The sequence below is a fragment of the Zootermopsis nevadensis genome, unplaced genomic scaffold (assembly GCF_977971745.1).
Source record: "Zootermopsis nevadensis isolate Lab colony 2312 unplaced genomic scaffold, Znev_1.0 Znev_ptg000028l, whole genome shotgun sequence".
Lineage (NCBI taxonomy): Eukaryota > Metazoa > Arthropoda > Insecta > Blattodea > Termopsidae > Zootermopsis > Zootermopsis nevadensis.
In genome coordinates, this window is record NW_028259160.1 from 23,513,302 (window position 1) to 23,531,281 (window position 17,980).

The window sequence follows — 17,980 nt, forward strand, 5'->3', positions numbered from 1 at the left end:
CAAAATTATTTCTAACCTTACACGGGCACAACATACACACCGTCAGCGGCGGCAACTGTCCAAGTTTCTCATGCTTACTGCGTGGCCGCGGGGCCAGTTTCAAAGATGGCGTTGCAGCAGGAGAAGGCTTTCTGTGTGCTCCGTTTTGATGTGTCCAGAGCGTGAGTTTCGTGCACGGTTTCAAAAAGACGCACCACACAAGAATAACATAAGCAGTTTGTAGAAACTGGATGCTGTAAAGGCAAGAGTCCTGGTCGACCTCGTATGACTGATGACAACATTGAAAGAGTTCGTGAGGCGTTTCAGCGAAGTCCCCGCAAGTCAGTGGCCAGAGGAAGCAGGGAATTGGACATGCCAAACCGTACAAGATTGCGATTGGTGCAGGCCCTTAAACCATCAGACAAAGTGAAAAGGCGACGCTTTTGCGAGGAGATGCGGTTCAAAATGGAGGAAGATGGGTTCGTCGAAAGACTGATCTTCTCCGATAAAGCCACATTCCACATCAGTGGCATGGTGAACATACACGATGTCCGTATCTGGGGAACCGAGCACCAGCGTGACTCTCCAAAAGTCAACGTTTTCTGTGCGGTGTCCAGCAAAAAAGTGCACGGCCCATCTTTCTTCGCTGAAGCAACTTAGACAGCGACTCATTTCTGGACATGTTGGAAAGCTGGTTGTTACTCCAACTGAATACCAATTATGACGATTACATTCTACAACTGGACATTTTCACAGGAATGTACGAGTGCTTCTCAACCGTGTCTTTTCAAAGCGCTGGTCTGGGATGAGTTTGATTACCGTGTGGATGTGTGTCGTGTGATCCAGGATGCACACATTGAAGGATTGTAATGAACGCATGAGAAACTTTGAGAGTTGCCGCCGCTGACAGTGTATGTTGTGCACATGTAAGTTGGTAAATAAATTTTTTATTAACGTTTGAAACCGCACCATTCTTTTGTGTAAACACTGTACTGCCTCTCCAGCCAAGCGTCCCACATGGCGTGTATTAGGACTGCGTTACTTTTTTCATATGGCATAATAGATTTTTGGCTACATGAGTGGATACACTTGAGTATGTGTGGAATACATTCTTGGATTAAATATTTTAGTTTCGTTAGTTAGAGAAAGAAGCCAATTATATTATTAATATGTTATGAATACAAATACTCATTAGAGATGGTTTTTAGGTATTTTCAGAATTAACTTCGAGGATGTAGTGAAAAGCGATCCTTACTCATATAACATTTGATGACAGACGGTTGTTCACTCAGGCCACAGAATAGTACGAGTATAAAAGATTACCAGGCCGGCTTTAGATATCTCGGTTTCTCTACCTATATAATCTATCTATTCTATCTATCTGAATATCTCTATCTCTCTCTCTCTGTGTATCTGTTTCTCTCTCTCTCTATCTATCTGTCTGCCTACCTAACTATATATCTATCCATCCGTTCATGTATTTAAAATCTATGTACACATACGAAGATTAACCCAAACACGCACCCACCCATATCATGCATGTTTTGTAGCTCGTATTTTGTTTGTTAAGACAAAAATTAGTCACATAACACAGACATTTTATAATATTTCAAATGGCAATTTATTGTGTCATACGCTACTGTATGAAGATGTATTGTGTTCCTTGAGCTGGTGTGCTGTATGCAAGTGCGTTGTTTTGTGATATTTATACTTTATTCCGATGAATTCCATAAGACACGACAAGAGTACATTTACCTATGACGTACGAGTTTGAGACAAGACAGTACCACCGTGAAGACAAGGCAGAGGTACATTTAGCAATGACATGCGTGTTTCAGATACGTTACCAACAGTTTGAAGACACGGCAGGAGATTTGTCTCTCAGTTTCCTACAGATCGGAAGATATATGCCTTTGAAAAATTGACTTTCGAATACCCGCGAAAAAGTAAAAGTTCTCTATCCTGCAAACCCTTGGACGTACATTGTCGTGACTCTGACATGAAGTTGACATGTACGTGACCCCATAGTGACATGAGTTCTTTCTCTCAGATTCCTACACATCGCGAGATAAATGCCTTTGAAAAATTGACTTTCGAATAACCGTGAAAAATTAAAATGTCTCTATCCTGCAAACCCTTGGACATACATTGACGTGACTCTGACATGAAGTTGGCATATAAGTGTCCTCACACTGATATGAGGTTTGTCTCTCAGATTCCTACACATCGCGAGATATATGCCTTTGAAAAAATGACTTTCGAATAACCTCGAAAAATTAAAATGTCTCTATCCTCCAAACCCTTGGACTTACATTGTCGCGACTCTGACATGTCAATGACATATACCTTCCCTCAAAGTGACATAAGTGTTGTCTCTCAGATTCCTACAGATCGCGAGATATTTGCCTTTTCAAAAATTGACTTTCGAATAATCTCGAAAAATTCAAATGTCCCAATCCTCCAAACCCTTGGACGTACATTGTCGTGACTCTGACACGAAGTTGACATATACGTGACCTCATAGTGACATGAGTTGTTTCTCTCAGATTCCTACACATCGCGAGATATATGCCTTTGAAAAATTGACTTTCGAATAACTGTGAAAAATTAAAATGTCTCTACCCTTCAAACCCTTGGTCGTACATTGTCTTGACTCTGATATGAAGTTGAAATGTAAGTGTCCTCATAGTGACATGCGTTTAGTCTCTCAGATTCCTACACATCGCGAGATATATGCCTTTAAAAAATTGACATTCGAATAACCCTGAAAAATTTTAATGTCTCTATCCTGCAAACCCAAGGACATACATTGACAAGACTCTGACATGAAGTTGACATATACGTTCCCTCAAAGTGACATAAGTTTTGTCTCTCAAGATTCCTACAGATCGGGAGATATTTGCCTTTTCAAAAATTGACTTTCGAATAATCTCGAAAAATTAAAATGTCTCTATCCTCCAAACCCTTGGACATACATTGACGTGACTCTGACATGAACTTGACATATACGTTCCCTCAAAGTGACATAAGTTTTTTCTCTCAGATTCCTACACATCGGGACTTATTTGCCTTTTCAAAAATTGACTTTCGAATAATCTCGAAAAATTAAAATGTCTCTATCCTCCAAACCCTTGGACATACATTGACGTGACTCTGACATGAAGTTGACATATAAGTTCCCTCAAAGTGACATAAGTTTTGTCTCTCAGATTCCTACAGATAGGGAGATATTTGCCCTTTAAAAATTGACTTTCGAATAATCTCTAAATATTTAAATGTCTCTATCCTACAAACCCTTGGATATACATTGACGTGACTCTGACAGGAAGTTGAGATATACGGTCCCTCAAAGTGGCATAAGTTTTGTCTCTCAGATTCCTACAGATCGGGAGATATTTGCCTTTTAAAAATTGACCTTCGTATAATCTCTAAAAATTTAAATGTCCCTATACTCCAAACCCTTCGACATACATTGACGTGACTATGACACGAAGTTGACACATACATTCCTTCAAAGTGACTTAAGTTTTGTCTCTCAGATTAATACAGATCGGGAGATATTTGCCTTTAAAAAATTGACTTTCGAATTATCTCGAAAAATTGAAATGTCTGTATCCTCCAAACCCTTGGACATACATTGACGTGACTCTGACAGGAAGTTTACATATACTTTCCCTCAAAGTGACATACGTTTTGACTCTCAGATTCCTACAGATCGGGAGATATTTGTTTTTAAAAAATTGACTTTCGAATAATCTCTAAAAATTAAAATGTCTGTATCCTCCAAACCCTTGGATATACATTGACGTGACTCTGACAGGAAGTTGACATAGGCGTTCCCTCAAAGTGACATAAGTTTTGTTTCTCAGATTCCTACAGATCGGGAGATATTTACCTTTAACAAATTGACTTTCTAATAATCTCGAAAAATTAAAATGTCTCTATCCTCCAAACCCTTGGACATACATTGACGTGACTCTGACAGGAAGTTTACATATACGTTCCCTCAAAGTGACATTAGTTTTGTCTCTCAGATTCCTACAGATCGGGAGATATTTGCCTTTTCAGAAATTGACTTTCAAATAATCTCGAAAAATTAAAATGTCTCTATCCTCCAAACCCTTGGATATACATCGACGAGACTCTGACATGAAGTTGACATATGCGTTCCCTCAAAGTGACATAAGGTTTGTCTCTCAGATGCCTACAGATCGGGAGATATTTGCCTTTTAAAAATTGACTTTCGAATAATCTCGAAAAATTAAAATGTGTCTATCGTCCAACCCCTTGGACATACATTGACGAGATTCTGACATGGAGTTGACATATACGTTCTCTAAAAGTGACATAAGTTTTGTCTCTCAGATTCCTACAGATCGGGAGATATTTGCCTTTTAAAAATTGACTTTCGAATAATCTCTAAAAATTTAAATGTCTCTATCCTCCAAACTCTTCGACATACATTGACATGACTATGAAATGAAGTTGACATATCCGTTCCCTCAAAGTGACATAAGTTTTGTCTCTCAGATTCCTACAGATCGGGAGATATTTGCCTTTTAAAAATTACCTTTCGAATAATCCCTAAAAATTTAAATGTCTCTATAATCCAAACCCTTGGACATACATTGACGTGACTCTGACAGGAAGTTTACATATACATTCCCTCAAAGTGACATAAGTTGTGTCTTTCAGATTCCTACAGATCGGGAGATATTTGCCTTTTAAAAATTGACTTTCGAATAATCTCGAAAAATTTTTATGTCTCTATCCTCCCAACCCATGGACATACATTGACGTGACTCTGACAGGAAGTTGACATATACGTTCCCTCAAAGTGACATAAGTTTTGTCTCTAAGATTCCTACAGATCGGGAGATATTTGCCTTTAAAAAATTGACTTTCGAATTATCTCGAAAAATTTAAATGTCTCTATCCTCCAAAACCTTGGACATACATTGACGTGACTCTGAAAGGAAGTTTACATATACGTTCCCTGAATGTGACATAAGTTTTGACTCTCAGATTCCTACAGATCGGGAGATATTTGCCTTTTAAAAATTGACTTTCGAATAATCTCTAAAAATTTAAATGTCTCTATCCTCCAACCCCTTGGAAATACTTTGACGTACCTCTGACAGGAAGTTGACATATATGTTCCCTCAAAGTGACATAAGTTTTGTGTCTCAGATTCCTACAGATCGGGAGATATTTGAATTTTAAAAATTGACTTAGGAATAATCTCTAAAAATTTAAATGTCTCTGTCCTCCAAACTCTTGGACATACATTGACGTGACTCTGACATGAAGTTGACATATGCGTTCCCTCAAAGTGACATAAGTTTTGTCTCTCAGATTCCTACAGATCGGGAGATATTTGCCTTTCACAAATTGACTTTCGAATAATCTCGAAAAATTAAAATGTCTCTATCCTCCAAACCCTAGGACATACATTGACTTGACTCTGACAGCACGTTGACATATACGTTCCCTCATAGTGACATAAGTTTTGACTCTCAGATTCCTACTGATCGGGAGATATTTGCCTTTTAATAATTGACTTTCGAACAATCTCTAAAAATTTAAAAGTCTCTATCCTCCAAACCCTTGGACATACATTGTCGTGACTCTGACAGAAAGTTGACATATACGTTCCCTCAAAGTGATATAAGTTCTGTCTTTCAGATTCCTACAGATCGGGAGATATTTGCCTTTTAAAAATTGACTTTCGAATAATCTCTAAAAATTTAAATGTCTCTATCCTCCAAACCCTTGGACATACATTGACGTGACTATGACATGAAGTTGACATATACGTTCCCTTAAAGTGACATAAGTTTTGGTTCTCAGATTCCTACAGATCGGGAAATATTTGCCTTTAAATATTGACTTTCGAATAATTTCGAAAAATTTTGATGTCTCTATCCTCCAAACCCTTGCACATACATTGACGTGACTCTGACATGAAGTTGACATATACGTTCCCTCAATGTGACATAAAGTTTGTCTCTCAGATTCCTACAGATCGGGAGATATTGGCCTTTTAAAAATTGACTTTCGAATAATCTCGAAAAATTCAAATGTCTCTATCCTTCAAACCCTTTTTCGTACATTGTCGTGACTCTGACATGAAGTAGATATATAAATGTCCTCATAGTGACATCAGTTGTGTATCTCAGATTCCTACATATCGAGAGATATATGCCTCTGAATAATTGACTTTCGAATAACCCTGAAAAATTAAAATGTCTGTATCCTGCAAACCCTTGGACATACATTGACAAGACTTTAACATGACGATGACATATGCGTTTCCTCAAAGTGACATAAGGTTTGTCTCTCAGATTCCTACAGATCGGGAGATATTTGCCTTTTCAAAACTTGACTTTCGAATAATCTTGAAAAATTAAAATGTCTCTATCCTCCAAACCCTTGGACATACATTGACGTGACTCTGACAGGAAGTTTACATATACGTTCCCTCAAAGTGACAAAAGGTTTGACTTTCAGATTCCTTCAGGTCGGGAGATATTTGCCTTTTAAACATTGACTTTCGAATAATCTCTAAAAATTTAAATGTCTCTATCCTCCAAACCCTTCGACATACATTGACGTGACTATGACATGAAGTTGGCATATACGTTCCCTCAAAGTGACATACGTTTTGTCTCTCAGATTCCTACAGATCGGGAGATATTTGAATTTTAAAAATTGACTTTCGAATAATCTCTAAAAATTTAAATGTCTCTATCCTCCAACCCCTTGGACATACATTGACGTACCTCTGACAGGAAGTTGACATATACGTTCCCTCAAAGTGACATAAGTTTTGTCTCTCAGATTCCAACAGATCGGGAGATATTTGCCTTTCACAAAATGACTTTCGAATAATCTCGAACAATTTAAATGTCTCTATCCTCCAAACCCTAGGACATACACTGACTTGACTCTGACAGCAAGTTGACATATACGTTCCCTCAAAGTGACATAATTTTTGTCTCACAGATTCCTACTGATCGGGAGATATTTGCCTTTTAATAATTAACTTTCGAACAATCTCTAAAAATTTAAATGTCTTTATCCTCCAAACTCTTGGACATACATTGACGTGACTCTGACAGGAAGTTGACATATATGTTCCCTCAAAGTGATATAAGTTTTGTCTCTCAGATTCCTACAGATCGGGAGATATTTGCCCTTTAAAAAATGTCTTTCGAATAATCTCGAAAAATTAAAATTTCTCTATCGTTCAAACCCTTCTACATACATAGACCTGACTATGACATGAAGTTAACATATACGTTCCCTCAAAGTGACATAAGTTTTGTATCTCAGATTAATACAGATCGGGAGATATTTGCCTTTTCAAAAATTGACTTTCGAATAATCTCGAAAAATTAAAATGTCTCTATCCTCCAAACCCTTTTAGATACATTGACGAGACTCTGACATGAAGTTGACATATGCGTTCCCTCAAAGTGACATAAGGTTTGTTTCTCAGATGCCTACAGATCAGGAGATATTTGCCTTTTAAAAATTGACTTTCGAATAATCTCGAAAAATTAAAATGTCTCTATCGTCCAAACCCTTGGACATACATTGACGAGATTTTGACATGAAGTTGACATATTCGTACCCTCAAAGTGACATAAGTTTTGTCTCTCAGATTCTAGAGATCGGGAGATATTTGCCTTTTAAATATTGACTTTCCAATAATCTCGAAAAATTAAAATGTCCCTATCCTCCAAACCCTTGTACATACATTGACGTGACTCTGACAGGAAGTTGACATATACGTTCCCTCAAAGTGACATAAGTTTTGTCTCTCAGATTCCTACAGATCGGGAGATATTTGCCTTTTAAAAATTGACTTTCGAATAATCTCTAAAAATTTAAATGTCTCTATCCTCCAAACCCTTGGACATACATTGACGTGACTCTGACAGGAAGTTGACATATATGTTCCCTCAAAGTGACATAAGTTTTGTCTCTCACATTCCTACAGATCGGGAGATATTTGCCTTTTAATAATTGACTTTCGAATAATCTCGAAAAATTAAAATGTCTCTATCCTCCAAACCCTTGGACATACAGTGACGAGACTCTGACATGAAGTTGACATATGCGTTCCCTCAAAGTGACATAAGTTTTGTCTCTCAGATTCCTACAGATCGGGAGATATTTGCCTTTTAAAAATTGACTTTCGAATAATCTCTAAAAATGTAAATGTCTCTATCCTCCAAATCCTTGGACATACATGGACGTGACTCTGACAGGAAGTTGACATTTACGTTCCCTCAAAGTGATATAATTTTTGTCTCTCAGATTCCTACAAATCGGGAGATATTTGCCTTTTAAAAATTGACTTTCGAATAATCTCGAAAAATTAAAATGTCTCTATCGTCCAAACCCTTGGACATACATTGACGAGATTCTGTCATCAAATTGACATATACGATCCCTCAAGGTGACATAAATTTTGTCTCTCAGATATTTGCCTTTTCAGAAATTGACTTTCGAATAATCACTAAAAATTTAAATATCTCTATCCTCCAAACCCTTGGACATACATTGACGAGATTCTGACATGAAGTTGACATATACGTACCCTCAAAGTGACATAAGTTTTGTCTCTCAGATTCCTACAGATCGGGAGATATTTGCCTTTCAAAAATTGACTTTCGAATAATCTCGAAAAATTCAAATGTCTCTATCCTTCAAACCCTTTTTCGTACATTGTCGTGACTGTGACATGAAGTAGATATATAAATGTCCTCATAGTGACATTAGTTGTGTCTCTCAGATTCCTACATAACGAGTGATATATGCCTCTGAATAATTGACTTTCGAATAACCCTGAAAAATTAAAATATCTGTATCCTGCAAACCCTTGGACATACATAGACAAGACTTTAACATGACGATGACATATGCGTTCCCTCAAAGTGACATATGTTTTGTCTCTCAGATTCCTACAGATCGGGAGATATTTGGCTTTTAAAAATTGACTTTCGAATAATCTCTAAAAATTTAAATGTCTCTATCCTCCAACCCCTTGGAAATACATTGACGTACCTCTGACAGGGAGTTAACATATACGTTCCCTCAAAGTGACATAAGTTTTGTCTCTCAGATTCCTACAGATCGGGAGATATTTGAATTTTAAATATTGACTTATAAATAATCTCTAAAAATTTAAATGTCTCTGTCCTCCAAACCCTTGGACATACATTGACGTGACTCGGACATGAAGTTGATATATGCGTTCCCTCAAAGTGACATAAGTTTTGTCTATCAGATTCTACAGATCGGGATATATCTGCCTTTCACAAATTGACTTTCGAATAATCTCCAAAAATTAAAATGTCTCTATCCTCCAAACCTTTGGACATAGATTGACTTCACTCTGACAGCAAGTTTACACATACGTTCCCTCATAGTGACATAAGTTTTGTCTCTCAGATTCCTACTGATCGAGAGATATTTGCCTTTTAAAAATTGACTTTCGAACAATCTCTAAAAATTTAAATGTCTCTATCCTCCAAACCCTTGCACATACATTGACGTGACTCTGACAGGAATTTGACATATACGTTCCCTCAAAGTGATATAAGTTTTGTCTCTCACATTCCCACAGATCGGGAGATATTTGCCTTTTAAAAATTGACTTTCGAATAATCTCTAAAAATTTAAATTTCTCTATCCTCCAAACCCTTGGACATACATTGACGTGACTATGACATGAAGTTGACATATACGTTCCCTCAAAGTGACATAAGTTTTGTCTCTCAGATTAATACAGATCGGGAGATATTTGCCTTTTCAAAAATTGACTTTCGAATAATCTCGAAAATTTAAATGTCTCTATCCACCAAACCCTTTTACATACATTGACGAGACTCTGACATGAAGTTGACATATGCGTTCCCTCAAAGTGACATAAGGTTTGTCTCTCAGATTCCTACAGATCGGGAGATATTTGCCTTTTCAAAACTTGACTTTCGAATAATCTCGAAAAATTAAAATGTCTCTATCCTCCAAACCCTTGGACATACATTGACGTGACTCTGACAGGAAGTTTACATATACGTTAACTCAAAGTGACAAAAGGTTTGACTTTCAGATTCCTACAGGTCGGGAGATATTTGCCTTTTAAACATTGACTTTCGAATAATCTCTAAAAATTTAAATGTCTCTATCCTCCAAACCCTTCGACATACATTGACGTGACTATGACATGAAGTTGGCATATACGTTCCCTCAAAGTGACATACGTTTTGTCTCTCAGATTCCTACAGATCAGGAGATATTTGAATTTTAAAAATTGACTTTCGAATAATCTCTAAAAATTTAAATGTCTCTATCCTTCAAACCCATGGACATACATTGACGTACCTCTGACAGGAAGTTGACATATACGTTCCCTCAAAGTGACATAAGTTTTGTCTCTCAGATTCCTACAGATCGGGAGATATTTGCCTATCACAAAATGACTTTCGAATAATCTCGAACAATTTAAATATCTCTAACCTCCAAACCCTTGGACATACATTGACGAGATTCTGACATGAAGTTGACATATACGTACCCTCAAAGTGACATAAGTTTTGTCTCTCAGATTCCTACAGATCGGGAGATATTTGCCTTTCACAAATTAACTTTCGAATAATCTCCAAAAATTAAAATGTCTCTATCCTCCAAACCCTTGGACATACATTGACTTCACTCTGACAGCAAGTTTACATATACGTTCCCTCATAGTGACATAAGTTTTGTCTCTCAGATTCCTACTGATCGAGAGATATTTGCCTTTTAAAAATTGACTTTCGAACAATCTCTAAAAATTTAAATGTCTCTATCCTCCAAACCCTTGCACATACATTGACGTGACTCTGACAGGAATTTGACATATACGTTCCCTCAAAGTGATATAAGTTTTGTCTCTCACATTCCTACAGATCGGGAGATATTTGCCTTTTAAAAATTGACTTTCGAATAATCTCTAAAAATTTAAATGTCTCTATCCTCCAAACCCTTGGACATACATTGACGTGACTATGACATGAAGTTGACATATACGTTCCCTCAAAGTGACATAAGTTTTGTCTCTCAGATTAATACAGATCGGGAGATATTTGCCTTTTCAAAAATTGACTTTCGAATAATCTCGAAAATTAAAATGTCTCTATCCACCAAACCCTTTTACATACATTGACGAGACTCTGACATGAAGTTGACATATGCGTTCCCTCAAAGTGACATAAGGTTTGTCTCTCAGATGCCTACAGATCGGGAGATATTTGCCTTTTCAAAAATTGATTTTCCAATAATCTCGAAAAATTAAAATGTCTCTATCCTCCAAACTCTTGAACATACATTGACGTGACTATGACATGAAGTTGGCATATACGTTCCCTCAAAGTGACATACGTTTTGTCTCTCAGATTCCTACAGATCGGGAGATATTTGAATTTTAAAAATTGACTTTCGAATAATCTCTAAAATTTTAAATGTCTCTATCCTCCAACCTTTTGGACATACATTGACGTACCTCTGACAGGGAGTTGACATATACGTTCCCTCAAAGTGACATAAGTTTTGTCTCTCAGATTCCTACAGATCGGGAGATATTTGCCTTTCACAAAATGACTTTCGAATAATCTCGAACAATTTAAATGTCTCTATCCTCCAAACCCTATGACATACACTGACTTGACTCTGACATCAAGTTGACATATACGTTCCCTCAAAGTGACATAATTTTTGTCTCACAGATTCCTACTGATCGGGAGATATTTGCCTTTTAATAATTGACTTTCGAACAATCTCTAAAAATTTAAATGTCTTTATCCTCCAAACCCTTGGACATACATTGACGTGACTCTGACAGGAAGTTGACATATATGTTCCCTCAAAGTGATATAAGTTTTGTCTCTCAGATTCCTACAGATCGGGAGATATTTGCCCTTTAAAAAATTTCTTTCGAATAATCTCGAAAAATTAAAATTTCTCTATCGTTCAAACCCTTCTACATACATAGACGTGACTATGACATGACGTTAACATATACGTTCCCTCAAAGTGACATAAGTTTTGTCGCTCAGATTAATACAGATCGGGAGATATTTGCCTTTTCAAAAATTGACTTTCGAATAATCTCGAAAAATTAAAATGTCTCTATCCTCCAAACCCTTTTACATGCATTGACGAGACTCTGACATGAAGTTGACATATGCGTTCCCTCAAAGTGACATAAGGTTTGTTTCTCAGATGCCTACAGATCGGGAGATATTTGCCTTTTAAAAATTGACTTTCGAATAATCTCGAAAAATTTAAATGTCTCTATCGTCCAAACCCTTGGACATACATTGACGAGATTCTGACATGAAGTTGACATTTACGTACCCTCAAAGTGACATAAGTTTTGTCTCTCAGATTCTAGAGATCGGGAGATATTTGCCTTTTAAAAATTGACTTTCGAATAATCTCGAAAAATTAAAATGTCTCTATCCTCCAAACCCTTGGACATACATTGACGTGCCTCTGACAGGAAGTTTACATAAACGTTCCCTCAAAGTGACATAAGGTTTGTCTCTCAGATTCCAACAGATCGGGAGATATTTGCCTTTCAAAAATTGACTTTCGAATAATCTCTAAAAATTTAAATGTCTCTATCCTTCAAACCCTTCGACATACATTGATGTGATTATGACTTGAAGTTGACATATAAGTTCCCTCAAAGTGACATAAGTTTTGTGTCTCAGATTCCTACAGATCGGGAGATATTTGAATTTTAAAAGTTGACTTTCAAATAATCTGGAAAAATTAAAATGTCTCTATCCTCCAAACCCTTGGATATACATCGACGAGACTTTGACATGAAGTTGACATATGCGTTCCCTCAAAGTTAAATAAGGCTTGTCTCTCAGATGCCTACAGATCGGGAGATATTTGCCTTTTAAAAATTGACTTTCGAATAATCTCGAAAAATTAAAATGTGTCTATCGTCCAAACCCTTGGACATACATTGACGAGATTCTGACATGGAGTTGACATATACGTTCTCTAAAAGTGACATAAGTTTTGTGTCTCAGATTCCTACAGATCGGGAGATATTTGAATTTTAAAAATTGACTTTCGAATAATCTCTAAAAATTTAAATGTCTCTATCCTCCAAACCCTTCGACATACATTGACATGACTATGAAATGAAGTTGACATATCCGTTCCCTCAAAGTGACATAAGTTTTGTCTCTCTGATTCCTACAGATCGGGAGATATTTGCCTTTTAAAAATTACCTTTCGAATAATCTCTAAAAATTTAAATGTCTCTATAATCCAAACCCTTGGACATACATTGACGTCACTCTGACAGGAAGTTTACATATACGTTCCCTCAAAGTGACATAAGATGTGTCTCTCAGATACCTACAGATCTGGAGATATTTGCCTTTTAAAAATTGACTTTCGAATATTCTCTAAAATTTTAAATGTCTCTATCCTCCAAACCCTTGGACATACATTGACGTGACTATGACATGAAGTTGACATATACGTTCCCTCAAAGTGACATAAGTTTTGTCTTTCAGATTAATACAGATCGGGAGATATTTGCCTTTTCAGAAATTGACTTTCGAATAATCTCGAAAAATTAAAATGTCTCTATCCTTCAAAACCTTGGACATACATTGACGTGACTCTGAAAGGAAGTTTACATATACGTTCCCTGAATGTGACATAAGTTTTGACTCTCAGATTCCTACAGATCGGGAGATATTTGCCTTTTAAAAATTGACTTTCGAATAATCTCTAAAAATTTAAATGTCTCTATCCTCCAACCCCTTGGAAATACATTGACGTACCTCTGACAGGAAGTTGACATATATGTTCCCTCAAAGTGACATAAGTTTTGTGTCTCAGATTCCTACAGATCGGGAGATATTTGAATTTTAAAAATTGACTTAGGAATAATCTCTAAAAATTTAAATGTCTCTGTCCTCCAAACCCTTGGACATACATTGACGTGACTCTGACATGAAGTTGACATATGCGTTCCCTAAAAGTGACATAAGTTTTGTCTCTCAGATTCCTACAGATCGGGAGATATTTGCCTTTAACAAATTGACTATCGAATAATCTGGAACAATTTAAATGTCTCTATCCTCCAAACCCTAGGACATATATTGACTTGACTCTGACAGCACGTTGACATATACGTTCCCTCATAGTGACATAAGATGTGTCTCTCAGATACCTACAGATCTGGAGATATTTGCCTTTTAAAAATTGACTTTCGAATATTCTCTAAAATTTTAAATGTCTCTATCCTCCAAACCCTTGGACATACATTGACGTGACTATGACATGAAGTTGACATATACGTTCCCTCAAAGTGACATAAGTTTTGTCTTTCAGATTAATACAGATCGGGAGATATTTGCCTTTTCAGAAATTGACTTTCGAATAATCACTAAAAATTTAAATATCTCTATCCTCCAAACCCTTGGACATACATTGACGAGATTCTGACATGAAGTTGACATATACGTACCCTCAAAGTGACATAAGTTTTGTCTCTCAGATTCCTACAGATCGGGAGATATTTGCCTTTCAAAAATTGACTTTCGAATAATCTCGAAAAATTCAAATGTCTCTATCCTTCAAACCCTTTTTCGTACATTGTCGTGACTGTGACATGAAGTAGATATATAAATGTCCTCATAGTGACATTAGTTGTGTCTCTCAGATTCCTACATAACGAGTGATATATGCCTCTGAATAATTGACTTTCGAATAACCCTGAAAAATTAAAATATCTGTATCCTGCAAACCCTTGGACATACATAGACAAGACTTTAACATGACGATGACATATGCGTTCCCTCAAAGTGACATATGTTTTGTCTCTCAGATTCCTACAGATCGGGAGATATTTGGCTTTTAAAAATTGACTTTCGAATAATCTCTAAAAATTTAAATGTCTCTATCCTCCAACCCCTTGGAAATACATTGACGTACCTCTGACAGGGAGTTAACATATACGTTCCCTCAAAGTGACATAAGTTTTGTCTCTCAGATTCCTACAGATCGGGAGATATTTGAATTTTAAATATTGACTTATAAATAATCTCTAAAAATTTAAATGTCTCTGTCCTCCAAACCCTTGGACATACATTGACGTGACTCGGACATGAAGTTGATATATGCGTTCCCTCAAAGTGACATACGTTTTGTCTATCAGATTCTACAGATCGGGATATATCTGCCTTTCACAAATTGACTTTCGAATAATCTCCAAAAATTAAAATGTCTCTATCCTCCAAACCTTTGGACATAGATTGACTTCACTCTGACAGCAAGTTTACACATACGTTCCCTCATAGTGACATAAGTTTTGTCTCTCAGATTCCTACTGATCGAGAGATATTTGCCTTTTAAAAATTGACTTTCGAACAATCTCTAAAAATTTAAATGTCTCTATCCTCCAAACCCTTGCACATACATTGACGTGACTCTGACAGGAATTTGACATATACGTTCCCTCAAAGTGATATAAGTTTTGTCTCTCACATTCCCACAGATCGGGAGATATTTGCCTTTTAAAAATTGACTTTCGAATAATCTCTAAAAATTTAAATTTCTCTATCCTCCAAACCCTTGGACATACATTGACGTGACTATGACATGAAGTTGACATATACGTTCCCTCAAAGTGACATAAGTTTTGTCTCTCAGATTAATACAGATCGGGAGATATTTGCCTTTTCAAAAATTGACTTTCGAATAATCTCGAAAATTTAAATGTCTCTATCCACCAAACCCTTTTACATACATTGACGAGACTCTGACATGAAGTTGACATATGCGTTCCCTCAAAGTGACATAAGGTTTGTCTCTCAGATTCCTACAGATCGGGAGATATTTGCCTTTTCAAAACTTGACTTTCGAATAATCTCGAAAAATTAAAATGTCTCTATCCTCCAAACCCTTGGACATACATTGACGTGACTCTGACAGGAAGTTTACATATATGTTAACTCAAAGTGACAAAAGGTTTGACTTTCAGATTCCTACAGGTCGGGAGATATTTGCCTTTTAAACATTGACTTTCGAATAATCTCTAAAAATTTAAATGTCTCTATCCTCCAAACCCTTCGACATACATTGACGTGACTATGACATGAAGTTGGCATATACGTTCCCTCAAAGTGACATACGTTTTGTCTCTCAGATTCCTACAGATCAGGAGATATTTGAATTTTAAAAATTGACTTTCGAATAATCTCTAAAAATTTAAATGTCTCTATCCTTCAAACCCATGGACATACATTGACGTACCTCTGACAGGAAGTTGACATATACGTTCCCTCAAAGTGACATAAGTTTTGTCTCTCAGATTCCTACAGATCGGGAGATATTTGCCTATCACAAAATGACTTTCGAATAATCTCGAACAATTTAAATATCTCTAACCTCCAAACCCTTGGACATACATTGACGAGATTCTGACATGAAGTTGACATATACGTACCCTCAAAGTGACATAAGTTTTGTCTCTCAGATTCCTACAGATCGGGAGATATTTGCCTTTCACAAATTAACTTTCGAATAATCTCCAAAAATTAAAATGTCTCTATCCTCCAAACCCTTGGACATACATTGACTTCACTCTGACAGCAAGTTTACATATACGTTCCCTCATAGTGACATAAGTTTTGTCTCTCAGATTCCTACTGATCGAGAGATATTTGCCTTTTAAAAATTGACTTTCGAACAATCTCTAAAAATTTAAATGTCTCTATCCTCCAAACCCTTGCACATACATTGACGTGACTCTGACAGGAATTTGACATATACGTTCCCTCAAAGTGATATAAGTTTTGTCTCTCACATTCCTACAGATCGGGAGATATTTGCCTTTTAAAAATTGACTTTCGAATAATCTCTAAAAATTTAAATGTCTCTATCCTCCAAACCCTTGGACATACATTGACGTGACTATGACATGAAGTTGACATATACGTTCCCTCAAAGTGACATAAGTTTTGTCTCTCAGATTAATACAGATCGGGAGATATTTGCCTTTTCAAAAATTGACTTTCGAATAATCTCGAAAATTAAAATGTCTCTATCCACCAAACCCTTTTACATACATTGACGAGACTCTGACATGAAGTTGACATATGCGTTCCCTCAAAGTGACATAAGGTTTGTCTCTCAGATGCCTACAGATCGGGAGATATTTGCCTTTTCAAAAATTGATTTTCCAATAATCTCGAAAAATTAAAATGTCTCTATCCTCCAAACTCTTGAACATACATTGACGTGACTATGACATGAAGTTGGCATATACGTTCCCTCAAAGTGACATACGTTTTGTCTCTCAGATTCCTACAGATCGGGAGATATTTGAATTTTAAAAATTGACTTTCGAATAATCTCTAAAATTTTAAATGTCTCTATCCTCCAACCTTTTGGACATACATTGACGTACCTCTGACAGGGAGTTGACATATACGTTCCCTCAAAGTGACATAAGTTTTGTCTCTCAGATTCCTACAGATCGGGAGATATTTGCCTTTCACAAAATGACTTTCGAATAATCTCGAACAATTTAAATGTCTCTATCCTCCAAACCCTATGACATACACTGACTTGACTCTGACATCAAGTTGACATATACGTTCCCTCAAAGTGACATAATTTTTGTCTCACAGATTCCTACTGATCGGGAGATATTTGCCTTTTAATAATTGACTTTCGAACAATCTCTAAAAATTTAAATGTCTTTATCCTCCAAACCCTTGGACATACATTGACGTGACTCTGACAGGAAGTTGACATATATGTTCCCTCAAAGTGATATAAGTTTTGTCTCTCAGATTCCTACAGATCGGGAGATATTTGCCCTTTAAAAAATTTCTTTCGAATAATCTCGAAAAATTAAAATTTCTCTATCGTTCAAACCCTTCTACATACATAGACGTGACTATGACATGAC